Here is a 26,628-nt window from a genome sequence, read left to right on the forward strand (position 1 = left end):
GTAGCTGCAGGGGTGGCTGACAAAGTCAACACCCAGTTCGTTACCCTAAACTCAGTGGTAAACTCATCCATGCGTCTCATATCCTATGCAGCTGATGGTTCGAGTAGAGCCACTAGTTCGGGTATTGCTCTTCAAAGACAAGCCTGGATGCGTCTCTGTTCCTTTGCGGAACCCTTTAAGTCTTCCTTTATTAATACCCCGTTTGATGGCTCATTACTGTTTGGGCCCAAAGTAAAGGAAACTTTAACCAGGTGTGAGCAGGAAGGCAAGACCTTATCTGCCATTGGAGTCTGTTTTTCGACCCCTACTCGGCCCTACCCCAAGGGCCTTAGGAGAGGGAAAATGTGGTTCCGAAAAGCACAGGCAGCCTTTCAGGACACACGTAGAGAAACCCCCTCTAGATGCAGAGGAGGGGGTTATAACGGTAGACGCCACCCCTGCGGCAGAGGGGGTCTGCAGCAACAGGGTGACAGGGGTCAGTTCTCCGGTCAGCCCTACCAGCGCCCCTGAAAGGGGCCCTGACTGTTCGGCTCTGGAGGTAGTCGGGGGTCGCTTGTCTTTGTACCCAGAAACCTGGCTAAACATAACATCAGATACTTGGGTACAAAGCATAATTTCCAGAGGATATTTCATTCCGTTCTCTTCCCCTCCCATTCCTGTAAAGAGAATCCCAGATGTTCCACCCAATCTCAGGGAACAAGCAATCGTAGAGGTCCACAGATTGCTAGAAAAAAGAGTCATCCAACCAGTCCCAGCAGACCAAGTTGGATTCGGAACTTACTCAAGATTCTTTTTGGTACCAAAGAAAACAGGGAACTGGAGAACTATCTTGGACCTCAGCAGACTCAACCAGTTTGTAAAGAAAGAGAAGTTCCGAATGGTCACGCTTCAGTCCCTTCTTAGGGAAAGGTGATTGGATGTGCTCCATAGATATCAAGGGCGCGTACTATCACATAAAGATGAACAGACGCTCCAGAGATCATCTGCGCTTCCGGCTGGGAGCCAATCATTACCAGTTTCGAGCCCTGCCCTTTGGTCTCACTACAGCCCCCAGAGTGTTCACCAAATGCATGGCAGTGGTCATGGCTCACCTGAGACGTCTAGGATTCCAGGTGTTTCCATACCTAGACGATTGGCTCCTAACCGCTGCCACCAGGCATCAATTGACTCAGGCAACACAATACACTCTGACACTCTGCCATCAATTGGGCGTTACAATCAACTTCGAAAAGTCTGTCTTATCGCCATCGCAGCATACCGTTTTTATAGGAGCAGAATTAGATACCTCAACTACCACTCTACGTCTCCCTGTCAAAAGAGTCTCTCTTCTCCGCCAAAACGTCAGCTTACTGGTGTCAAAGAACAGAGCTACAGCAGCAGAGGTATTGAAAGTGCTAGGCTTGATGGCGGCAGCAATCCTGGCTATACCACTTGCAAGGATGCATATGCGAATTCTTCAATGACTCCTCTTCGCTCAGTGGTCTTACCAGAAACTACCGATGCACCACATGATTCTCATCATGGATTATTGCAGGAGAGACCTTCGGTGGTGGTTGACGTCTCTTCATGTCACAATTGGAAGACCCTTTGCCCCCCCTCAGTAGCCACTGTGACCGCGGACGCTTCCCTGATAGGGTGGGGGGGGGGCATTTTCAGGGAAAGACTGCCCAAGGCACATGGACAGATCAAGAATCACATCTGCACATCAATGTTCTAGAGTTGAGAGCGGTACTTCTGGCGTTGTAGTACTTTCAGGACTCTTTTCCTCTAGGAACTATTGCAATTCAGACGGACAACATGTCAGTCGTCCGGTACTTGAACAAACAAGGCGGAACCAAGTCTTACCCCCTTTATCGAGAAGCCCTCAGGGTCTGGCAATGGGCTGTGTCGTCCCAACGTTTTCTATTAGCAACGCACATCCCGGGGAAATCCAGCGTGATAGCGGACAAGCTAAGCAGGGCGATATTGCTCTCTCACGAGTGGTCTCTCAAACAACAGGTTGCGGAGTTGATTTTCCGCAAATGGGGCCAGCCTTGCTGCGACCTTTTTGTCAGCCAGATCAATACAAAATGCAGAAGCTGCTTTGCCCTAATACCACCTCCTGGTCATCCCCCGAGAGATGCACTTCTACACAATTGGCCACCGGGTCTCCTTTATGCATTTCCACCCTTCCCATTAATACCCAGATTTTTACAGAAAGGAAAATCGCTGGGAAGGACTGTTATACTCATAGCCCCATACTGGCCTCGACAGATTTGGTTTCCGTTTCTCCACCATCATCTGTTGGAAGGTCCATGGATCCTGGACCCAGTTCCAGACCTTCTGACGCACCCGTCAGGGGACCTTCATCCTTCACTGCTGTCCCTGAAACTGACTGCTTGGCTAATCCACTTCCCCTAATTGCCAGGCTTCATTCAATTTCAGAAGATACAAGACAAATTCTCTTGTCTTCTCACAAGCCATCTACCAGGAAATTATATGGCAGTAAATGGAAAAGGTTCTCAATTTGGGCCAACACACAGAACATTGACCCTTTCCGAGCTCAGCTATCTTCTATTTTAGAATTTTTGCCAAAAATTTTTAAGGAAGGAGCAGCAGCTGCTACAGTCCGAGTTCAGTTAACTGCCATCTCAAATTTTCACCTTGGTTTTGGTGGCTCAAATGTTATGGGCCATAAATTATCTAAGACTTTTCTTAAAGGCGTTCTTCATATGAGACCTCCGATCAAAATTCCCTATTCTCCCTGGAATTTAAACCTTATGCTGTCTCAAATTATTCTTCCTCCTTTTGAAACAGCATCTTCTTGTGATCTCAAATTTTTATTCTGGAAAACAATATTTCTTGTGGCCATTACTTCTGCCCGCAGAGTGTCAGAACTTCAAGCATTATCTATCAGACCACCTTACATGATTTTCCATGCTGATAGAGTATCTCTCAGAACAAAACCCTAATTTTTACCTAAAGTCTGTTCTGAATCAAATATCAATCAGGTCATTGAGCTGCCAGTCTTTTTTCCCAACCACTCTAACAAATTGGAATACATGCTGCACAAACTTGATGTTCACAGACAGCTCAGATTTTATCTTGACAGAACTAAGGATATTAGAAAATCAGATCAACTTTTTGTATCCTTCTCGGAAGCAAGAAAAGGCAATCCAGTAGCTAAAACAACTTTATCTAAATGGTTATCCAATTGCATATCCTTTGTTTATGAAAATGCGAGCATGCCATTAACACACAAACCTAAGGCTCATTCTGCCAGAGCCATCTCTACGTCTTCTGCTTTTCAAGCTAAATTGCCCCTTGACAATATTTGCGCTGCAGCCACTTGGTCTAAGCCTCATACCTTTATCACGCATTACAAAGTGGATAAGGCTTCAAGGAACGGGTCTTCCTTTGGTTCTGTGGTACTGAAGAACATACTCCCATGAGCCACCCAGGATTCAGGGTGCTAGGGATGCTACCCATCAGTGAGAATAAACGGCGAGATTTAACAACTTCACATATAGAAGTTATGTACTTATCATAACGTACCATGTGAGTTGTTTATCTCGCCTTTATTCTCACGTCCCTCCCTCCTTCCCCCTCCTGGCTGACTGTTGACTTAGAGGCTAGTACCATCCTGGTTATTCAATATTTCTTCTTCCTCTTTGGGAAGTGTTCTTGGTAGAAATACATAAAAGGGTATGTATATGTTTGTATATGTGTATATATATATATATATATATATATATATATATATAAATACTGTTACTCGCAGCAAACAAGATCTGAGGTAATTCCAGCAGTGCATTGTGGGATAAGGGGCTTGGTCTCGAGCTTCTGGCAAACCTTGAGCTTTGCTATCGGCCGTGTCGGAGCCGAGAATCGGCTCTGAACCCATCAGTGAGAATAAAGGCGAGATAACTCACATGGAACGTTATGGTAAGTACATAACTTCTATTTTCCTCCCATAAGACAAATACAAGGAAAGTCTACACTAGCAAATGGAAAAGATTCTTTTACTGGGCAGAATCTAGGAATTTAGATCCTTTTACAGTTCCTGTACACGAGATTTGGGATTTCTTAGCAGAACTGTTTCATTCTGGTGCAGCGGCTGCTACCATCAGAGTACAACTAGCTGACCATTCAAATTTTCATGTCGGAGTTTCTAACTCCAGCATAATGTCTCACAAACTGTGTAAGGCCTTCATGAGAGGTACATCTCTACTTAGACCCCCAGTGAAAGAGCCCCTTCCACCTTGGGATCTCAATTTGGTTCTGGCTTCCTTGATACTGCCACCCTTTGAACCAGCAGCATCATGTCCCTTGAAATTTCTCTCTTGGAAAACTCTTTTCTTAGTTGCTATTACTTCTGCCATACGTGTTTCAGAACTTCATGCACTATGTGTTCGCCCTCCAGACCTAGTTTTTCACAAAGACAGAGTTTCTCTGAGAACCAACCCATCTTTTCTACCTAACATTTGTTCAGAACACAATTTGAATCAATCCATTGAACTTCCTGTCTTTTTTCCTAATCATTCCAACAAGGCAGAATACAGATTACACCAATTGGATGTGCATAGACAACTGCGTTTCTATCTCCATAGAACTAAAGAGATAAGAAAATCAGATCAGTTGTTCCTTTCATTTGCTAACAACAAACAAGGCCTTCCAGTTTCTAAACTAACATTGTCAAAATGGTTATCAGACACCATAATCCATACCTACCATTTGTGACAAAAAGATCTTCCAACAAAACCCAAAGGTCATTTAACCAGGTCAGTAGCTACTTCGGTAGCGTTTCAATCTAGATTGCCCATAGATTCAATTTGTGCAGCAGCTGGTTGGGCAGATCCTCATACATTCATTTCTCATTACAAAGTAGATGTGGTCTCCCGGGGCAGAACTTCCTTTGGTTCCACGGTTCTGAATAGTCTGTTCCAATGAGCCACCCAGGATTGAGGTGCTAGGGATGCTGTCCCATCCAGCAAGAACGAAGGCGAGACTGGACAACTTAACATAAAGAAGTTATGTACATACCATAATGTTCCATGTTAGCTGTCTTTCATCTCGCCTTCCTTCTTGCGTCCCTCCCTCCTTCCCCCTTCCTCGAGGATTGAGAGGAGTTTCTCTATGGTTTCATTGGCTAATTTGTTTTGTTATTAGTTGCTTCCCAAGCAAACTATGACAATTAACTGTATATCCACGTTTATTAATGAATTATCTTCTATATATTATGTCTAGTGTGAACTATCTCAAACGAGATCTGGGTAGCTGATGCTGGGCATTCTGGCATAAGGGGTAGCCTCGAGCCAGTAAAGAGCTCTTGAGCTATAGTAAGTGGCCGAGTTGGCTCCGAACCCATCCAGCAAGAAGAAAGGCGAGATGAAGGACAACTAACATGGAATGATATGGTAGGTACATAACTTCTTTTTATGATACATCTAAAAGAATACAAACCAACAGCACCCAGGAGGTCAGAAATTTGAAATGATATACATACGAGAGGTAAAACCGTAACTGGTGTACATAATGAAGTTAAGAAAAAAAAGTACTATCAACCCACCCTTCGACCCCCAGTTAAAGAATTTCGAGGCACAAATGGAATTGGAACTGAGGAAGTGTTTAAATGACAGGAAAATCCAGTTTAATTTAACTAAAGGGTAGAATGAATTATTAAAAACACTCAGAGAGAATGCATATGTTTGAGTTATGCAGCCCGACAAAGGGGGTGGGCTGGTGTTTATGGATAGCATTGTATATTCTGGTAAAATGTTGGAAATATTAAATGACATTACGAGGTATATTCGTGTATCCAAAAATGAAATTAATTTAGCACTTAGAAAGCTAGATTTTGTTTTAAAGGAGATGTTGGATGAGGATTTGATAAATCAGGATATTTACAGATATTTAGTTATGGATAGACCAAAAATACCTTCTATTTTCAGAATACCAAAAGCACCCAAAGATTCTCTTAACCCCCCTTTGAGGCCCATTGTGGCCGCCAGTGGTTCAAAAATGTATCCTTTGGCTAAATATTTGGATAACAAGTTGAAAACCATTTGGACATCACAAGGGGGGATACTAAAAGACTCTTGGGATTTCTTGAGGAGTTTGAAAAACGAGTTGTATGATGAAGGTTTGATATTTGTGACTTTGGACATACAAGATTTGTGTAATGTCATACCCCACAAGGTTGGCATGGAGTAGTTTGGTGAGGCCCTTCATAACCATGGGGGACTTGACAGGGACAATTTTTGGTTTGTATGGATCTTATGGACATGGTTCTAGGACACAATTTTCTCTTTTTCGAAGGAGAGTTTTTTAAACAGACCAAAGGGGTAGCAACAGGGGCATGTTGTGCCCCCACCTACGCAAATATCGTCCTGTCAGTTTGGGAAGAAAAGTATGTATTTTCCTCCGAATACGCACAATATTGGAATTATTACAGGCGTTATTTGGACGATATTTGTATTTTCTGGACTGCGACAGGGACCAAGTTGATGGAATTTGTTAGTTATCTTAATCAGACTACTGAATTTTTGAGGTTTACATATTGTATTACACACAAAGAAATGCATTACCTGGATGTTACTATTTGAAAAATGGAGGAGGATAGGAAATTTAAGTCCACCATTCACAGAAATGATACCTTCTTCTCCAACTCCTATCTTTACTTTACCAGCTCACACCCCTTTAAGGAAAAAAGAAGTATCCTTAAGGGAAAATTTATACGTAGTTCAAGGATGACCTCGATGGATGTAGATTATGAGTTGGAAAGTCAAAAATTAAAAAATATGTTCCTTGCAAGAAAGTATCCACAAGAATTAATAGACAAAGTTATGAAAGAAGTGAATGAAGGTAGATCTGGGAAACATGGTCCTGTATATTAGGTATAACACCTGATAATGGGCATGATACCAGCAATAACAACAATAAAAATGGGGACATCATGGAACCAAGGGAGGGAATTTTGTTATAGATTTTAGTGATGACACTCCTGGTATCAGGGAAGTTATCACAAAACACTGGGAGAAATTTTTGCTGTTCAGATTTGGAAGTACTTTTCAAGGCACCCCCTTCAGTTTTCCTATAGGAAGGGTAGGAATGTAAAAGATATATTAGAGAGTAGGAAAAGATTACCAACCAGAAAGAGAAAAGGCACATTCAAATGTGGGACTTGTTCCCAATGCCCCTATATTGAGAACAAGGAAACAATACACATTGCAGGCAGAGATAGGGTTATTGAAGCAAATGCCTATTCCAATTGTCATAGTGTAGGAGTCGTTTATCTTATACCTGCAAGTGTTGTGGGGTATTTTATGTAGGCAAAACTATCAGGAAATTGAAAAGGAGCTTTTTTAGGCAAGGCTCAAAGGACAAACCCACCTCCATAGACAACCCAAGGGTAAAAAAACTAAAGGTAATGCTACTCAATGCCAGAAGTCTAAACCTCAAGATGCACGCACTCAAGGCTCTCCTCAGTATGGAGAAAATCGATGTCTGTGCAGTAACAGAAACCTGGTTCAAGGCTCCTGAGAGCACCCCAGAACTACCAGGTTATAACTCATACCATGCGTTTCAGCCCCAAAACTTGGACCGAAGCACAAAAGGAGGGGTGTATCTATATTCATCAAAGATACTTACACCTCCAGGTTAGTGGCACTGCACGAAGCATCGGAAACCATCCATGTGCAACTAACAGCGGGCAAAACTGCCTTTCAGTTTGTAGCCTGCTACAGAACACCCTCCCTATTACAGGAACCCCACTTGGCATTCCTGAGAACACTGGAGAATATGAAGGTCTTTCCAAACACCATGTTATTGGGTGACTTCAACTACCCAAACATTGACTGGGAAAACTACTCAAGCCCAAACACCCTCGCCCAACGGTTCCTTGAATTTATAAACTCTAACGCAATAGAACAACTGGTCACCACTCCCACAAGAGGGAACAACATATTGGACCTGGTCATCACCAACATGGGGACTCTATGTTCCACACCAGAGGTAAACCCCTCATTGGTAAGATCAGACCATAAACAAATTTCCCTGGACATCCATATCCCGTCCCCACCCCAGCCAAGGAAATCACTGTAAAGAATTTCTCAAAAGCCAACTTTGCACTTCTCAAGACTGAGGTGGAATCCTTCAAAGCCCCTGGGCCAGAGGATAATACAGCCCAATCCGCAAAATCCTTTACAAATGCATTCTATGAGCACCTGCAGGAATGCATGGATCGTGCTATCCCAAATAAAACCAAGACTCACTCCTCCAAAAACAGGAGACCGGTCTGGTGGGCCCCGGCCATAAATAAGCTATACAATAGAAGGAGGAAGCTACTACATGACAGAGCAAAATCCCAAAAAGGGAAGGCATCTCTGATCAGTATTAGCAAGAAACTTCGATCCCACATAAAATCATCAAAGGCCAGTTTCGAAAGAAAAATTGCCCTAGACACTAAAGATAATCACAAGGCCTTCTTTAGTTATGTCAGGAACATGGGCGGAAACTCCCAGATATGCTCTGAATTGTTGCATAACGGTACAAAATATACCGAACCTACAGACATAGCCAACATCCTGGCAGACAGATTCAGCGCAAACTTCTCCCCTCCTTCCCCCCCAAAGGAGCAAATGCCTATCCCAACTGAATGTAACCTCCCTGACATCACAGATGCACAGGTGAAAGCTGCCCTCTCCAAAGCAAAAAACACAGCATCTATGGGACTGGACGGTGTCCCAGGCTGTGTCTTACACGAGCTCCAAGAAGAACTGAACCCTCACATTAAGTCACTGTTCAAACTTAGCCTTACGAAAGGATATGTACCCAAAGAATGGCATACAGCTACAGTGGTCCCATTCCACAAAGGTGGTGCCACAACGGACCCCGGAAACTATCGCCCCATAAGCCTGACTAGTCTGGTCTGTAAAGCTATGGAGCGTATTATCATGGAACTCATAAACAAAGACATTGGGAGCCTCCAGACACTGGACCCTACCCAATTCGGCTTTGTGAAGGGCAGATCTTGCCTCTTAAACCTAGTTGATTTCTTTGAAACAGTTACCAAAGCCATAGATGAGGGCAAGGTAGTCCACACAGCCCACCTGGACCTTGCAAAAGCCTTCGACACAATACCCCACTCGGGCATCATAAATAAGCTTACCAGCTTAAATATCAACCTCTATATCACAAGATGGGTTGCAAACTGGCTCAGAGATAGAACCCACATGGTCAGAATCGCAGGTGCCATGTCCGAATCCAAACCAGTTACAAGTGGCGTCCCACAGGGCTCAGTTCTGGGACCTCTCTTGTTCCGTATATACTTCTCTGAGGTTCAGGCTAACACAGGGGGATTATGGCTGACAAAGTTCGCAGATGACTGCAAACTGGGGGCCATAATCGAATCTCCAGCTGACACAAGCATCCTCCAAAAGGGTCTCACAGAGACGGATGCTTGGTGCCAGAGCCACGGCCTCAAGCTAAATGCTAAAAAGTGCATAGTCATTCCCTTTGGGAAAAACAAGGTGCCCACAAATTACCACATAGGTGGTAATCCATTAAGTACGGAAGAAATAATTAGAGATGTGGGGACCAACGTAGATAGTAATCTCTCCTTTGATAATCACGTTGCCAAAGTGGTTAGAAAGACCTTCTATATAGCCCACCTTATCATGAAAGGGTTTGCATCTAGATCAAGAGAGGTCATTGTGCCCCTCTACTCATCACTCATCAGGCCCATAATTGAATACAATGCCCCTTTTGGGATGTACCTTACCCGACACCTGCAGCAACTGGAGAGACCCCAAAGGTACCTCACCAAGAGGATCATGGGCTACAAACAGATGTCCTATGCAGCTCGACTAAAGAAACTCCAGCTCTACTCAGTTGCTTACCGCCTACTCAGAGGCAATCTGTGCCTGACGTACAAAGCCATGTCAGACCCAGAATTAATGGACATACTCCACCTCAAGAAATCCAGGTCCCTTAGAGCTACGCGCTCCAGGGACCTAAACCTCAGCATAAAAATAAATAGGACATGCTGGAGGGACCGATTCATTTCCCAGAGGCTCCCCTCACTCTGGAATAGAATCCCAATTCATGTTAGACATAGCCCGTCGCTGACCCTCTTCAAGCGAAATTTGGACGCGTGGATGGGTAATCGCAAATTCACCCCTGGGATCTCTCCTGTGTCCCTGCTAGACAGAGGCACAGTAAACTAATCTTAAAAGGGTACCTTCTGTGTCCTACTTTACAGAGGCACAGTAGGCTAATCTAATAGGGTGGTGGAAGCCAAATACACTCTGGTTAGGCTTATAAATGCCCTAGGGCAGATAGCCTAGTATCTACCTATGAACCTATGAACCTATATGAATATCTTAATGAAATAAAGAACAAAGACATGAAAGATGCTTTGTACAAACATTCTCTAAGTTGCAGTAGTGCTAGTTTCTGTTTCTTTGTATTAGAAAAAGTGGAGCAAGTTCCGAGGGGAGGTCCTAGGGAAAATAAGATCGAAGTCAGAAAGTTCTACTGGCGACTGGTCTTAGAAGCTAAGAGGTTCCCGGGTCTGAATGAGCATATATCCATTGCCCCAGTACATAGGATGTTAGCTGCATAATTATAGCGCAAAAGGAGTGAATGTCCACTTGATGGCAGTGTTGCACATAGAAATTCTGTGTTATGCCTGCATTTATGCATTCAAATACTTTCATAGAAATTTTGTGTTGTGCCCACACTTTTACATTTATATATTTTTATATACTTATGCACAGTTGTTTTAATAATATTTATAAATCTATTTTTCTGTTTTAAATAGTTGTAATATGTTTTTTTGGGGGGGGGGGTTGGTGACAAGTATGAGTCATTTTTTATGCTGTAATATGAGCTATCTTTTTAAATGTTGGTTTATGTTTAAATGTTTAAGTGCTTAATTGATCAATAAATTTGAGAGGAGGGGTTGATGTGTTTAAAAAGAAGGGTTAAGTAGCCTGTTTTTATCATCTGATGAAGTCCTTGAGGACGAAAACGCAGAGAAATTGTAGAGTGTTTATGTGTATTAAACAGCTGCCTGCCTGATCCACAGTCTCGTGTGTATATCATTTCGAATTTCTGACCTCCTGAGTGCTGTTGATTTGTGTTGTTTTACATGTATTCGTATGCACTTTACCTCCTTGTGACTGTTTACTACATCTAAAAGAATGATATTGAAATTCATGTACAGTTTTGTTTTAAAAATCATTGTATGGAAAAATGCATATCATACTACAAATATTTATTGTAATTTTATAGTTACTTCTCTAAAGCTTTTAATTTTAACAGACAACTGATAGATGTTTCTCTTTTTTTTTTCAATTAAAATTGCCAAAGGCCTTCCCTTATTTTTTTCTTTACATGTTCTATTACCACAATTTTAAAAGTATGGCTGAGATGTTCCTTAAGATGTTTTGCTAAGAAATTTTTATCATTGCTATTTTTGATATCATATTGGTGTACATAAATATGATCCCTGAATCTACAATGTTAAGTTGTCTATCTCGCCTTCATTCTTGCTGTTTGAGTTCGGAGCCAATCCTCGGTTCCGACTCGACCATCTTCTATAGCTTGAGAGTTGTTTACTAGCTTGAGGCTACCCCTTATCGAAGAATGCCCAGCGTCAGCTACCCAGATCTCGTTTGCCGCTTCAGCTGCAAGGTTGCTTCCTTACTGGCTCAGGCTTAGCATAATCTTTCTGATATTATATATTGTTTTTTTCTTGAAAGTTTGTCAAGTAATTGTCTTTTTAGTATATAGATAATATCCCTTTATCCTTTTTTCGCTTTCTTGTGTATGTTAGCTTTGTTGGCCGTCGCTCCATATCTCTCAGGCCTTCTGTTCCCTTGAACTCGTTTAAATAAGAGAGTCCCCCCCCCCCCAGGATAGCCGTTTAAATTAGAGGCTTTCCTTCTATTCTTTAACTGTAAAAAAAAAAAAAAAAAAAAAAAACTCTATTTGTTCTTGTTTTATAGTTTTTCATTATTTGTTGTGTGGTTGTTGTTTTCTATAATGCCTAAAGATACTAAGATATCTGGTTTCAAAAAGTGTGACTCATGCTGTCAGAAAATGTCTCTGACAGATGGGCACACTAGTTGTGTTTATTGTTTGGGCGCTGTTCACCTGCAGGACTCCTGTTCTATATGTCATGCTTTTAGTCCAAGGGTCCTGCAGGAGCGCAAAAACAAATTAATCCTTCGGGGATTATTGAAGCCTCAGGATTCTCCGGCTAAAAGTTCTCAGCCAGCGAAATCCCCTAAGTCTTTCAAGCCGTCGGCTCCACCTTCGGAGCCGACTCCTTTACTTGACCAACCAAGTATGTCGGTACCGGCTGGCACCGACAAGACAACTCCTCCATCGGCTCCATCTGCTATTTCGGAGCCGTCTCGGAGCCATAAGAGACTGAGGTCGCCATCCTTGGAGTCCATCCACTTGGCACCACAGACCTTTATTACAGAGTGAACGTAGCCATCATTCTTCCCACTTCTCTCGATCCTCTAGATTATCAGATCATGATGTGGAGAGAGTAGTAAGTAGGTTGCTTAAGTCACATGCTCTGGCACAAATTCTGTCCAGCCCACCTCAACAGGTATCGGCTCCAACAGCCTCTATTTCTATTCCTCCTCCGACTACTTTTAGCTCGGAGCCGGAGACAATGGATCCACGGGCAGAAGAACCGTCGGCGCCGATCATCATTTCTCCTTCGGTTCCGATGTCGGCTCCGATTTCTTCGATTGTACCTTCTATTGAGGGATCTGGGTGCCGAGGCTCTCACATCGGCTCCAAGGGGGGGAGTGACATCGGACCCTTGTCAGACCCCGTTCTCCCCCTCGGAGCTTCGGCGCAGGTGAGCTCGGCTCCAACATCGGCCTCTGAGCCGTCACCCTCGACGCGGAGAAAAACTCCTGTTTCTTCGGAGCCAGAGCTTTCTCTGCCTAGAGGTCGGGACGCCTTCAAGGTCATGCGGAATGTGCAGTCCCCCGAGACAGCTGTACTGCCAGCTCCATCGGCTCCTCCCCCTGTGGTGTCTGTGCCAACCTCTACTCCTCCTCCAGACCCCAAGCATAGGGAACCTATGCCCCAGGACACGCCATTGGGTGATTCCTCTTCTTCCGAAGCCTCCCCTGATCACTCGGAGGAGCCTCCCCAGAAGAAGAAGTGCAAGAGGAAGCACATAGACTCCCCTGAGTTTGTCACTTCAGATACAGACATGGATGAATCGGAAGGGTCCCCAAGGTCTCCCTCTGAAGATGTTTCCTTTTCGGGCATCCTTGAAATGCTTAGGCAGAGGAGGGACTGGACTTCCCTAGCCCCTACGGAGGACGAGTCTGTATACCTGGACGCATTCGGTTCCCGACCTTCCACCTCCTGGGTATCTCCTCCTTTTGATCCACTCATGTCTGTAGTGGCTCGAAAGGCTTGGTCAGCTCCAGATTCTGTGGAACCTACTCCGAGGAGACCAAATAAATTCATTACAGCCCCCCAGGATAAGCAATTCCGCTCCAAAGGTGTGCCCGTTGATGCCATAGTTGTAGCAGCAGCCACCAAGAAAGAGTTAGCAGAGACCTCTTCATCTGTCCATCCTCCGAACAAAGAGTCTTGAACGATGGACAGATATGGAAAGCGAATGTTTGCTTCAGCGACCTTTTCAATGAGGCCCCTGAATTATTTATGCCATTTTACACGTCTTCAAAGGGATCTCCTAAAAGAGCTTAGAGATACCCTACAAGATCCTACAGCTGAGGGAGCACCAGCCAAAGTAGCTTCTCAACTTGCGACTCTTAATTCCATAGTTAACTCCTCCATGAGGCTGATTTCCTATGCAGCCGATGGAGCGAGCAGAGCCGCAGGGACAGGTGTGGCTCTCCGGAGACATGCTTGGATGCGGCTGTGTCAATTTGCGGAACCCTTTCGAGCATCCTTCACCAATTCTCCCTTTGATGGCTCTTTCTCTTTGGGCTTCAGGTGAAAGACACGTTGACCAGGTGTGAGCAGGAAGGCAAGACTCTCCCTGCCGTGGGAGTCCATTTTTCCACTCCTTCCAGACCTTATCCCAAGGGTCAGAAGAGCGGAAAAATGTGGTTCCGAAAATCCCAGGGACCCTTGCCTGACACACGTGGTGATTTTTCACCCAGGGGCAGAGGGGGAAACAACAATAACAGACGCTGCCTTCGTGACAGAGGGGGACTGCAAAACTAGGGTGACAGAGAAACTTTCTCTGCCAAACCCTTCCAGCATCCCTGAAGGGTTGCCCGACTGCTCAACTCTGGAGGCAGTCGGGGGAAGACTTTCGCTGTACCCAAAAGCCTGGCAAAATATAACAAGAGACAGATGGGTACTATCCATCATATCCGGAGGTTACAAAATTCCCTTCCATCAATCCCCCATAGAATCGAAAAAGCCCATCCCAGATGTCCCACCCAATCTAAGGGATCAAGCAGTCACAGAAGTTTCAAGACTGCCAGGAAAAAAGAGCCATTCAAGAAGTCCCTGCAGACCAACTAGGATCCGGAACTTACTCAAGATTCTTTTTAGTACCAAAAAAGACAGGGGACTGGAGACCAATACTGGATCTCAGCAGATTGAACAAATCTGTACAAAAAGAAAAGTTCCAGATGGTGACACTGCAGTCCATTTTCCCTTTTCTGGGTCAGGACAATTGGATGTGCTCGATAGATCTTCAGGACGTGTACTACCATATCAAAATGGACAGACGCTCCAGGAGATTTCTTCTCTTCCGGGTAGGGGCCAGTCATTACCAGTTCAGAGCTCTGCCCTTTGGTCTCACCTCAGCCCACAGGGTGTTCACCAAGTGTATGGAAGTAGTCACGGCTCACCTGAGGCATCAAGGATTCCAGGTGTTTCCCTGTTTAGACGACTGGCTCCTGACTGCTACCACCAGGCATCAACTCTTAGAGGCACAGGATTATACAATCACATCATGCACTCAACTAGGCATTACAGTAAATTTCGAAAAATCTGCCTTGTTGCCCTATGAGTCTATTACATATATAGGAGCAGAATTAAACGCAAAAGAAATTTTGCAAGATTACCACAGGAAAGAGTTTTCACTATTCGTCAACAAGTGTTAATTCTAATACAGAGCAAAAGAGTTCAAGTCAGACATGTCCTCCAAGCTCTAGGCTCCATGGCAGCTGCAATTCTTCTTGTCCCATTAGCGCGTTTCCACATGAGAATCCTTCAGTGTCTTATTTTCACGCATTGGTCTTTCCAGGAACTACCCATCTCTCACATGATCCTGATCACAGAAACATGCAAAAGGCACCTTTCTTGGTGAATGGTCTCCCCACTAGTAATTCAGGGCAAACCCTTCATACAACCCCCTCCGGTAGCCACAGTGACCATGGACGCCTCTCTGATAGGGTGGGGGGGCATTATCTAGGCAGGACAGTCCAAGACACTTGGCAACCTCATGAGTACCATCTGCATAATAATGTCCTAGAAATGAGAGCGGTTCTCCTAGCGTTGCAAGCCCTTCAAGACTCTCTTCCTTCCGGGACCATTGCAATCCAAACGGACAACATGTCAGTGGTGTGGTACATCAACAAACAGGGCGGGACCAGGTCTTACCCCTTATGTCGAGAAGCACTGAGACTATGGCAATGGGCGATTTCATCCCAACGTTTTCTGATAGCAACGCACATCCCTGGAAAATCCAATGTTATAGCGGACAGGCTCAGCAGAACTATCATCATGCCTCACAAGTGGTCTCTGAATCAGGAAGTTGCAGATCTTATCTTCCGCAAATGGGGACAGCCTTGCTGCGACCTATTTGCCACTCCTCTCAACAACAAATGCAGCAGCTACTTCTCCCTATTTCCTCTTCCAGGTCATATACCCAGAGCCGCTCTAGTCCACAATTGACCTCAGGGACTTCTTTACGTTTTTCCCCCTTTTCCCCTAATTCCAAGACTCACACAGAAAGCAAAATCGTTGGGTTGCAAAATGATCCTCATTGTCCCATATTGGCCTCGACAAATATGGTTCCCGTTTCTACACCTCCACCTTCTGGATCAACCATGGATTCTGGACCCGGTTCCAGATCTGTTGATTCACCAATCAGGCGGGTTGCACCAATCCCTTCTAACTCTCCAGCTCACAGCTTGGTTACTCCACTTCCAACCTTAGCCATGCTTTCCAATATCTCCCCAGCGGTCCGTGATATTATTGTTTCCTCACATAAGTCTACTACGAGGAAAACGTATGCTAGTAAATGGAAACGGTTTTCTTACTGGGCAGAATCTAGAAATTTGGATCCTTTCTCAGCCCCAATCCATGAAATTCTTGAATTTCTAACACAGCTTTTTCAGTCTGGTGCGGCTTCCTCTACCATCAGAGTACAACTAGCTGCCATTTCTAATTTTCATATCGGTACGTTTAATTCTAGCATAATGTCTCATAAGCTCTGCAAAGCCTTTATGAAAGGAACATCTCTTTTTAGACCCCCAGTTAGAGATCCTCCCCTTCCTTGGGATCTCAATTTAGTTTTAGCCTCCTTAATTTTGCCTCCCTTTGAACCGGCAGCATCGTGTCCTTTAAAATTTCTTTCTTGGAAGACACTTTTTCTGGTTGCTATCACTTCAGCTAGACGTGTCTCAGAACATCAAGCACTATGTGTTCGTCCTCCTTACCTGGTGTTTCACAAGGACAGAGTTTCTCTGAGGACCAATCCATCCTTTATTCCTAAAGTCTGCTCAGAGAACAATTTAAATCAATCCATAGATCTCTTAGTTTTCTTTCCTAATCACAGCAACCAGGCAGAATACAAGCTCCACCAATTGGATGTACACAGACAATTGCGTTTTTCCCTCCATAGAACTAAGGAACTAAGAAAGTTAGACCAGTTATTTCTTTCTTATGCTTTCAGCAAACAAGGTCTTCCAGTTTCTAAAGTGACCTTATCCAGATGGTTATCTGATACTATTGCCTTTATTTATCAATTACAAAATAAAGAGCTACCAGCTAAACCAAAAGGTCATTCCACTAGAGCATTAGCCACTTCTGTAGCGTTTCAGTCTAGGTTGCCCATAGACTCAATCTGTGCAGCTGCCACTTGGGCAAACCCCCACACTTTTATCTCTCATTACAAGGTAGATATGGTCTCCCAGAGCAGATCTTCCTTTGGTTCTACTGTTCTGAAGAGTTTGTTCCACTGAGCCACCCGGGATTTTAGGTGCTAGGGACGCTGTCCCAAACAGAAAGAACGAAGGCAAGATAGACAACTTAACATAAAGAAGTTATGTACCTGCCATAACGTTCCATGTTAGTTGTCTTCATCTCGCCTGCCTTCTTGCATCCTTCCCCCTTCCTAGAGGATTGTGAGGAGTTCCCTTTTGTTTTCACTGGCTGAGCATCTTTTATTACTTCACGTGCCAGGTAATTTTATAACTCTTTCCTTGCTTAGGTGTATTGGACAACCAGTTTTAATAACTGGTTACTCTACTAATGTCTAGTGTGCACTATCACAAACGAGATCTGGGTACCTGATGCTGGGCATTCTGGGATAAGGGGTAGCCTTGAGCCAGTAAACAGCTCTCGAGCTATAGAAGATGGCTGAGTCGGAGCCGAGGATCGGCTCCGAACCCAAACAGCAAGAAGAAAGGCGAGATGAAGACAACTAACATGGAGCATTATGGTAGGTACATAACTTCTTTTTCTGTCTTCCCAGTGCAGAAACAGGATCACTCCTGGCATAATGCAGCATACACCACCTTTGATGTTTCAGAGTTGCATGCTCCAGTTGTGTGGAAAATGTTGACCTTTATTTTAAAAGTCTTAACACACCAAAACGTGTCTACAATAAGTACATCTGCCACATTTGTTCTTTTTCATGGATTTGTTTACCTTTTTAGTTTCTATGTTGGAACATTCAACTATGTTTTTTAAGTTATATCCTTTTCTATAAACAATCTGTGGCCTTGTACGTATTTTTTTTCTCGCAAGGACTTGTCATCTCCCAAAACAGACCATTTTTTTTTTCTATAATGTCCTTAATCACAGTACTATCTGTGTTAAAAGTGGTGATAAATGAGTTCCTGAATATGTGTGTGTAGAATGAGATGAACAATGCATGTTGTTATTACTACTGAGTACTGTGAGAGCCATTTCAGTTTAATGAAGCCTATTACTGGTGCTTGTTTCAAGATTGTTTTCATTTGTACTTGTGGCATGAATATTTGGTTGGTTTTCGGTGTCCAGTATTGGTCTATAGAAATTACTTTGTCTTTTATTTATGACTTCATACATCATTTTATTAGTAAACCCATTTGGGCATTCTCTAGCCAGGAACATTTTTTAGTGTTCACACACTCTTCTAGGAAGTCTTCAAACATGGAAGTCATGTGGGAAGCTCAGACAAATTTTCCTTTTTGTCTCTGTGGGTTGGAACTAGTGTAATTGAGGTAGGTATTATAATGTGTTGGCTTTCTATATATTCTGGAAATATATTTCCCTGCTGTCATATCCTTCATAAGCCAGATATGTAAATATGCAATATTGAAACTGTTGTATTCATATGTAAATTTTTTTAATTTTGGGGTATTGTTGATGAATTCCATGAACCCCACTATCTTCTCTTTCTTGTCTGTTTCATCCCTGTTGTCCCAAACAATAAAGATGTCATCCAGGTACCAGCTATATAACTCACATGTTTTAAAGTGTTCAGAATGTATTAAATATATTTTCTCTTACTGTATCATTATGATGTTAGCAAAGAGGCCCCCACATGCTGACGCCATTGCCACACCTGTGTGCTGTAAGTACTATTTACTGTTGAATAGTAAAAAGTTATTTTTCAAAACAATGTCAAGTAAAGTTTCAAAAATATTACTCTCATCCTGTCTGACTCCATTTTCAAATAAATACTCAGTAAAACAAACTAAACCAATATGACGTGGGATCGACGTATAAAGGTCTTTGACATCTATTGTCAAGAAGGTGCAGTCTCTATTGAAATTCATCTCATTGATTTTTGCAAGGAATTCTGACAAATCATTCCAAATGTATTTTTCTTGCCTTAGCAATGGTTTTAGTTTTTCATCTAAGAATCTGGTACTGGTGTGGGTAATGGAGCCTTTAGCATCCACTGTCAGTCTAATTGGTGGATTGTGAGTGCTCTTATGAATTTTGGGTGCACCAAAGATGACAGGAATAGTGGGTATTTTTACTTCAAGATAGTGGAACTCATCAAAACTCACATGATAGCGGAACTCATCTAAACTCAGTTGTCCTTGAATAAGCATATAATTCAAACCATTCCTAATTCTGTGGTATGCAGTATTCAGTTCATTCAGTGATACCGCCATATAGCAGTCATTTTCTAACACATTTAGCATTCTGTTAGTATAATCACATATTTCCATAATAATAATCCCCCCACCCCCATTGTCAGGTGTAATAATTCTCAAGTTATTGTCCTTTAAGTCATTAAGAAATTCATTGTCCCATTTGTTTATATTTTCTTTTATTACACGTTTCTTACTTAAAGTATTTTGCAAGTCTAATTCACAGACGCGTTCAAAAAGCATCAAAGTTGGGTGAATAGGTGGGTTGTATGTACTGGATACCCTTAGATAACCCAAAGCTTCAGAAATGTTAGCAAAGAGTATACCAAAATTTAGATGTTATGTTGTCCCGGGTCTATATTATATGAACAAAGTTTTATAACTTCCAATACCATATGACTGACACCATATGGTCGAAGTTATAAAACTTAGAATAGTTAAAAAAAAAAGAGAGAGAAAACAAAAAAAGTAACCTAACTGGTTACAGTGCAGTAAAGGGAAGTCTTCCCTTTACTGCATTATAGTGCGGTCTCGGAGTTGTTATATTTAAAGAGTGGGGGGTGTGGAGGCAGGGGGGCTTGCCCCCTTGCCTACAACCCTTAGTTTAGGGTTTATTCTTTTATTTATATATATTTTTCACTATTCAAAGTTTTATAACTTCGACCATATGGTGTCGATCATATGGTATTCAAAAAGAAAACAAGGAAGCAGTCCAGAACTGGACCGAAGCAAGGACACGTAAAATACTCCACCCTTTATTGGCTCAAGTAAAAAAAGCACAGTTTTAACACTCCACAATAAATTCATTGCGTTTTCATCCTAGCACTTCCCAGACTTCATCAGAAAATACAAAACAGTGCAAATATCTGCATTTAAATAAGCACCCACCCACAAGGCAATTAATTCCTAATGTGCATTTAAAAAGACATAAACACATATCATGATAAAAATTAAATGTAAAAATAATATAAAAATATTGTTTAGCTACTTCCTGTTAAAATACACGCATAAATACACACATAATAGCACAAGCCAATTATAATTTGGCTGCCCTAAGTTTTAACAAGGGAAGACGAGAAATATGGTCATTGAGACCCGGATGTTTGTTTGCCTCCAAGACGACTTGCCAATAGGTTTCCCTGAAAGCTAACTTTGTTTCCCAGGGGCCTCCTCAGATGTCCCTGGATAATAGTTCCAAGACAAAGAATCCAACATTAGCCCCCTCACATCCACATCCCGCCCCCACCTCCCATTAGGGAAACCACCGTAAAAAATTTCTCCAAAGCCAACTTCACGCTTCTCAAGACAGAAGTGGCAAACTTCACGACATGCAGACGGACAATAGGGGTACAACTGCTGAATCCTACACAAATGCACTTTATAAGCACTTACACGAGTGCATGAATCATGCTATCCCTAACAGAACCAAGATACTATCCTCCAAAAAAAGGAAGCCAATCTGGTGGTCCCCGGCCATAAACAAACTCTACAACAGAAGAAAGAAACTGCTGCAAAAAAGTGTAAAATCCCATAATTGGAGGAACTCCCTGTTCAGCCTCAGTAAGAAGCTGAGATCCCTTATAAAATCCTTCAAAGCTAGTTATGAAAACAAAATCGCCACTGTTTCTAAAGACAACCACAAAGCATTCTATAGCTATGTCAAGAATCTCAATGGCAACACTCAGATCTGTTCTGAGTTACAGCACAGTGGCACTAAATATACAGAACCAACTGATATTGCCAACATCCTGGCAGATAGGTTCAGTGCTAACTTTACCCCCCTCTCACCCCCTAAAGGGCCCATCTCTATACCAGAAGAATGCGAAGTTCCTGTAATCATGGCTGCAGAGGTAAAAACCACACTCTCCAAACCCAAGAACACAGCATCTATGGGACCTGACAACATCCCAGGCTGCGTTCTACATGAACTACAGAATGAACTGGTACCCTACCTAAGCACCATTTTCAATCATAGCCTCACCTCAGGGTTTGTGCCCACTGAATGGCGCACAGCAGCAGTTATCCCACTCCACAAAGGGGGATCCACCACGGACCCCGGGAACTACTGCCCCATTAGCCTGATGAGCCTGGTCTGCTGCAAGACCATGGAACGTATCCTCATGGAACTTATAAACAAAGACATTGGTAATCGCCAAAATCTGGACCCCACCCAGTTCGGGTCTGTAAAAGGCAGATCATCTATCCTAAACCTGATAGACTTCTTTGAAGCAGTCACCAAAGCCGTAGATGAGGGTAAGGTGGATGTAATGGGATCCTATCTCGACTACATTCATAACTGATGGGTTCAGAGCCGATCCATCGGCTCCGACTCGGCCAACTAGTATACTAGAACGAAGTCTCTTATTGGCTGGGCTACCCTCTACCCCAGGATGCACCATACCTGCTTCCCCAGATCTCGTTTGCCGCTTTATCAAGCTAGACGTGGTCTCGACTTGGCTGGAGCTAAGTGTATTTTCTTCTTTTTTCTGGTCTTTTGACCTGGGGTTTCCTCATAAATTCAATCAACAGCTGTTTTAACAGCTATTCTTAAGTTTGTGTATTGTTCGAGTGTTTTTGGCATTTTTGTATCTGTTGGTACTTCGGGCAAGGCCCGTTTAAGTTAGAGGGCCTTTGCCCTTCTTAGTGGAGTGAGTGTGTTGTCTGTTTTATTCCTTTTCTTCTCCGGGTAAAGCCCGTTTAAGTTAGAGGGCTTTTGCCCGTTGTTGTGTTCCCTTTGTTGTTGTTCTTTTTCCTTGTGAGGTAAATCTTGTGTTCAGAGGGCTCGCGCCCTATTCTCGCGCTTTAAAGTTTTTGGTGAAGTACTGTTTTTTGTGTGGCAGTTAGATTGTTCCACTATTCCATTAGTTCGTTGGTGAAAATGTCTAAAGAGCAGAAATCTGGTTTTAAAAAGTGCACTAAGTGCAATTATAAAATGTCTATCACGGATAGTCATGCCATTTGCGTTTATTGTTTAGGGCCAAAGCATTTGCAAGAGACATGTAGTGTTTGCCATGCCTTTTCCGCTAGGGTTCTTCAAGAACGAAAAAATAAATTAATCCTGAAGGGCCTTATTAAGCCCTCCTTTGAGGAAGCTTTGGCTTCATCTTCTGCTACTGCTTCTAAAAAGAAAAGGTCGTCCGTCGGAGCCGACTACTAAGAAGCATAAGTCGACCTCTTCTTCCTCGGCTCCACTGACTTCGGAGCCGAGGGTCGAAGGGTCTGCCTCGATGCCTCTTTCCTCAGCTCCATTAGTTTCGGAGCCGCAGGTTGGAGCATCGAGAGGCGAATCACCTCCCTCGGTTCCATTGGTCTCGGAGCCGATGGAGGTGTGCAGCTCAGACTCTTCCCCCTCGGCTCCAAAAGCTCCTTCGGCGCCGATCCTTATTCATACTGTGTCGGATCCGGCGCCGATAGTGTTGGAGCCCTTTCGGAGCCGGTCCCCTACCTTGTCTGAGCCGAGAGAGAAGTCGTCTCGGCCCCTTTCTATTTCCTCTAGATCCTCCAAATTATCTGATTCAGATTTGGATAGAGTTATTCAGAGGCTTTTCCAGTCTCCGGTTTTTCAAAAATGGTCTCGGCTCCAGCCCATTCGGCCCCGGAGCCAATCCCCCCCTCGAAGCTTTCGATTCCTCCTCCAACTTCCTCGGAGCCGTTGGAGTCGGTGATGGTGGAGCAAGGCGGAGCCGCACAGTCGGAACCGAGACCCCTTCGGAGTTTATCGGTTCCGACCATTGTTCCTACCCTGTCCTCGGGTTCGGGGTTCGGTACCGGGACTTCCTCCACCGGGGCCGAGGGGAACATCTTGGAGCTAGGTGCCTCGGTGCCTAGTCTTCCCCTCGGAGCATCAGCTGTGGGGATTCCTAGTGCCGTCGTGGTCTCTCGGCCAGTGACCTCCATGGAGTCTGGAGGTCCTGCCTTTGAGGCCATGAGGAGCGCGCTGGCCATGTCCTTGCCGGCTCAGCAGGTTTCCATCTCACCGTCCATAGACCTAGAGACTGGTGCTTCTGGCGTACTGCAGTCCCATGACAGTGGGGTCCCAGGGCCTGAGGATACCCCCGTGGGGGGTTCCCTTCTTCCGGGGGGTCCGTCCGAAACCGCTTCGGATGAGCCTCCACGGAAGAAATTGTGCAAGAGGAAGCACGTGGACTCTCAAGATGAGTCTATCACATCTGACACTGACCTCGATGATGCGGAGGGGTCCCCAAAATCATCTTCGGATGATGTCTCTTTCTTGGATATCCTTGAGATTCTGAGACAGAGAGGAGATTGGCAGGCCAAAACCCCTTCGGCTGAGGAGTCAGTCTTCCTCAAGGCCTTTGGGGCCCAGCCCTCCGCCTCCTGGGTGTCTCCGCCCTTCGATGAGTTACTTGATTTAATTTCTCGAAGGGCTTGGGAGCACCCTGACTCTGTGGAACCGGTGCCTGCAAGACCCAACAAATTCCTTTCAGCCCCCCATCAAAAGGAATTTTTAACGAAAGGAGTTCCTGTAGATGCGATGGTGGTGGCATCTGCCACACAGCAGGACGTGGCAGAGGCTTCAACGTCTATCCACCCTCCTAATAAGGATTCCAGGAGCATGGATAGGTACGGGAAGCATACCCTTTCTTCAGCGGCCTTTACCTTACGGTCGCTGAATTACCTGTGTCATTTTACTAGGCTGCAAAGGGACCTCCTTAAAGTGCTAGGTAATCTACCTGAGGCGTTAGCCCACACTGTTGGCGCCCAGATGACTACCTTATCATCCATTGTGAACTCATCCATGAGGCTCATCTCGTATGCAGCCGAGGGGGCGAGTAGAGCAGCGGGAACAGGCGTGGCCCTTAGGAGACATGCCTGGTTACGCTTGTGTTCCTTTGCGGAGGCCTTCAAGTCTTCCTTCGCCGACACCCCTTTTGATGGGTCCTCTTTGTTTGGACCCAAGGTGAAGGACACACTGACTCAGTGCGAGCAGGAGGGCAAGACCTTGACTGCCGTTGGGGCCCGTTTTTCCGCTCCCTCTAGGCCTTACCCCAAGGCCCAGAGGGGAGGGAAAATGTGGTTCAGGAAAACTCAGAGGTCTTTCCCTACTCCACCCAGTGATCCCCCCTCTAGAGGCAGGGGGGGGGATTCGGGAAGACGCCGTCCCATAGGTGGCAGAGGCCCCCATAACTCTGGAGACCGCGATTCCTTTCGTGGTTCCTCCTACGCTCACCGTCCCTGAGTTGGTGCCCGACTGTGCAGCTCCGGAGCCAGTCGGGGGTCGTTTTGCGGAACACCCACAGGCTTGGGAAACTATTACCAGCGACCAGTGGGTGCTCCGGATTATTACCGGAGGCTATCTCATTCCCTTCATCAAGCCCCCCCTTCCCTTCAGGGAAATCCCGGACGTGCCACCCAGTCAGCGGGATCAAGCAGCAATAGAGGTTTCAAAGCTGCTAGAAAAAGGAGTCATCCAGCCTGTCCCCACCGATCAGATCGGATCAGGAACTTACTCAAGACTATTTTTGGTGCCAAAAAAGACAGGGGACTTCAGGCCCATTTTGGACCTCAGTTCATTGAATCACTTTGTGAAAAAGTCCAAATTCCGAATGGTCACTCTTCAGTCCATTCTCCCACTATTGGAGAAGGATGTCTGGATGTGCTCCATAGATCTCAAGGACGCTTACTATCACATTCTGATAAGTCAAGAGTCCAGGAGTCATTTACGCTTCCGCCTGGGAGACAGTAATTTCCAGTTTCGAGCACTGCCCTTTGGTCTCACCACAGCCCCCAGGGTGTTCACCAAGTGTCTGGCAGTGGTGACTGCTCACCTGAGAAGTCTAGGATTCCAAGTGTTTCCATATCTAGACGACTGGCTCCTTACTGCCACCTCCAAGCATCTACTAATTCAGTCGCTCATGGCCACAGTCAGCTTGGGCCGTTTCCTAGGAATCACTTTCAACTGGGAAAAATCTGTGCTACAGCCATCTCAGCGTATTACCTTTATAGGCGCAGAGTTAGACACAAGAAGGATGCGCGCCTTCTTACCGGCAGAAAGGATTCAGGTTTTGCAGAATCAAGTTCGATCCTGCCTCCCCCTATCAAGAGCTCCAGCCAATCTGATTCTGCAGGTATTGGGGTCGATGGCATCAACTATTCTCCTAGTCCCCTTAGCCAGACTGCACATGCGAGTGCTGTAATGGCTACTTTCGGTTCAATGGTCCTATCAGGAGCTTCCCTTGAACCACTTGGTTATGATTACGGAAAGTTGCCGTCGAGATCTGCGTTGGTGGCTCCTCCGATCCAATCTCGACCAGGGGCGACCTTTTATCCTTCATTCCCCCGTTGCCACTGTGACCACGGACGCCTCCCAGGTAGGGTGGGGGGGTCATTATCTGGACAGGTCTGTCCAAGGCACATGGCAACCCCAGGAAGCGCATTTACACACATCAATATCCTGGAAATGAGAGCGGTGCTACTGGTACTACAAGCTCTCCATCACGCTCTCCCGCAAGGTCTGATTGCTATCCTATCCGACAACATGTCGGTAGTTTGGTATATAAACAAGCAAGGCGGGACCAGGTCATACCCACTGTGCAGAGAAGCCATGAGACTTTGGCACTGGTAGCTACCAACCGCTTCCTAATGGCAACGCACATCCCGGGGAAATCCAATGTGATTGCGGACAGACTAAGCAGGACTATCCTGTTACCCCACGAGTGGTCCCTCAACCAAAGAGTGGCTGCGAAAATCTTCGCCAAATGGGGTCTCCCTTGCTGCGATTTGTTTGCCAGCCCCCACAATGCGAAGTGCAGAGAGTTCTTCACTCTGACTCTCTCTCAGGGACAGATTCCCAGGGACGCTCTAACCCACATTTGGCCCCTCCGGTCTCCTTTATGCCTTCCCTCTGGTTCCCCTCCTGCCGAGGGTGATACAGAAGGCAATTTACCTGGAGAGCGACATGATTTTGATTGCCCCGCACTGGCCTCGTCAGGTTTGGTTCCCCTTCCTTCGGAGGTATGCGGTGGAAGGTCCATGGTTTCTGGACCCGGTGCCAGACCTGTTGACTCATCAGTCAGGACAGTCTCACCCATCTCTCAGGTCCTTGAGGTTGGCTGCGTGGTTAATCCACTTCCATCCTTAGTCAGGGACAGTTCCCTCTCTCCGGAGGTTATCCACATTTTGTCCTCTTCTCACAAACCTTCCACTATCAAACTGTATTCCAGCAAATGGAAGAGATTTGCCCTTTGGGCACAGCGACGAGGTATAGACCCTCTTACTGCCCCAGTACCGGAGGTCTTAAATTTCCTGGCCTCTCTTTTTCAGTTGGGCTCTTCAGTTTCCACGATTA

The 26,628-nt window shown here is 44.8% G+C and overlaps 1 protein-coding gene across 1 annotated transcript in view; it reads left to right on the forward strand.

Moving 5' to 3' along the window:
- The window catches only part of ZCWPW1 (zinc finger CW-type and PWWP domain containing 1), a 2,385,176-nt gene that overhangs the window by 770,023 nt on the left and 1,588,525 nt on the right, over window positions 1-26,628 (forward strand). The gene's annotated exons all lie outside the window — the stretch shown is intronic.

The sequence above is a fragment of the Protopterus annectens genome, chromosome 7.part0 (genome assembly GCF_019279795.1).
Source record: "Protopterus annectens isolate FY-2018-M chromosome 7.part0, PAN1.0, whole genome shotgun sequence".
Classification (NCBI taxonomy): Eukaryota; Metazoa; Chordata; order Ceratodontiformes; family Protopteridae; genus Protopterus; species Protopterus annectens.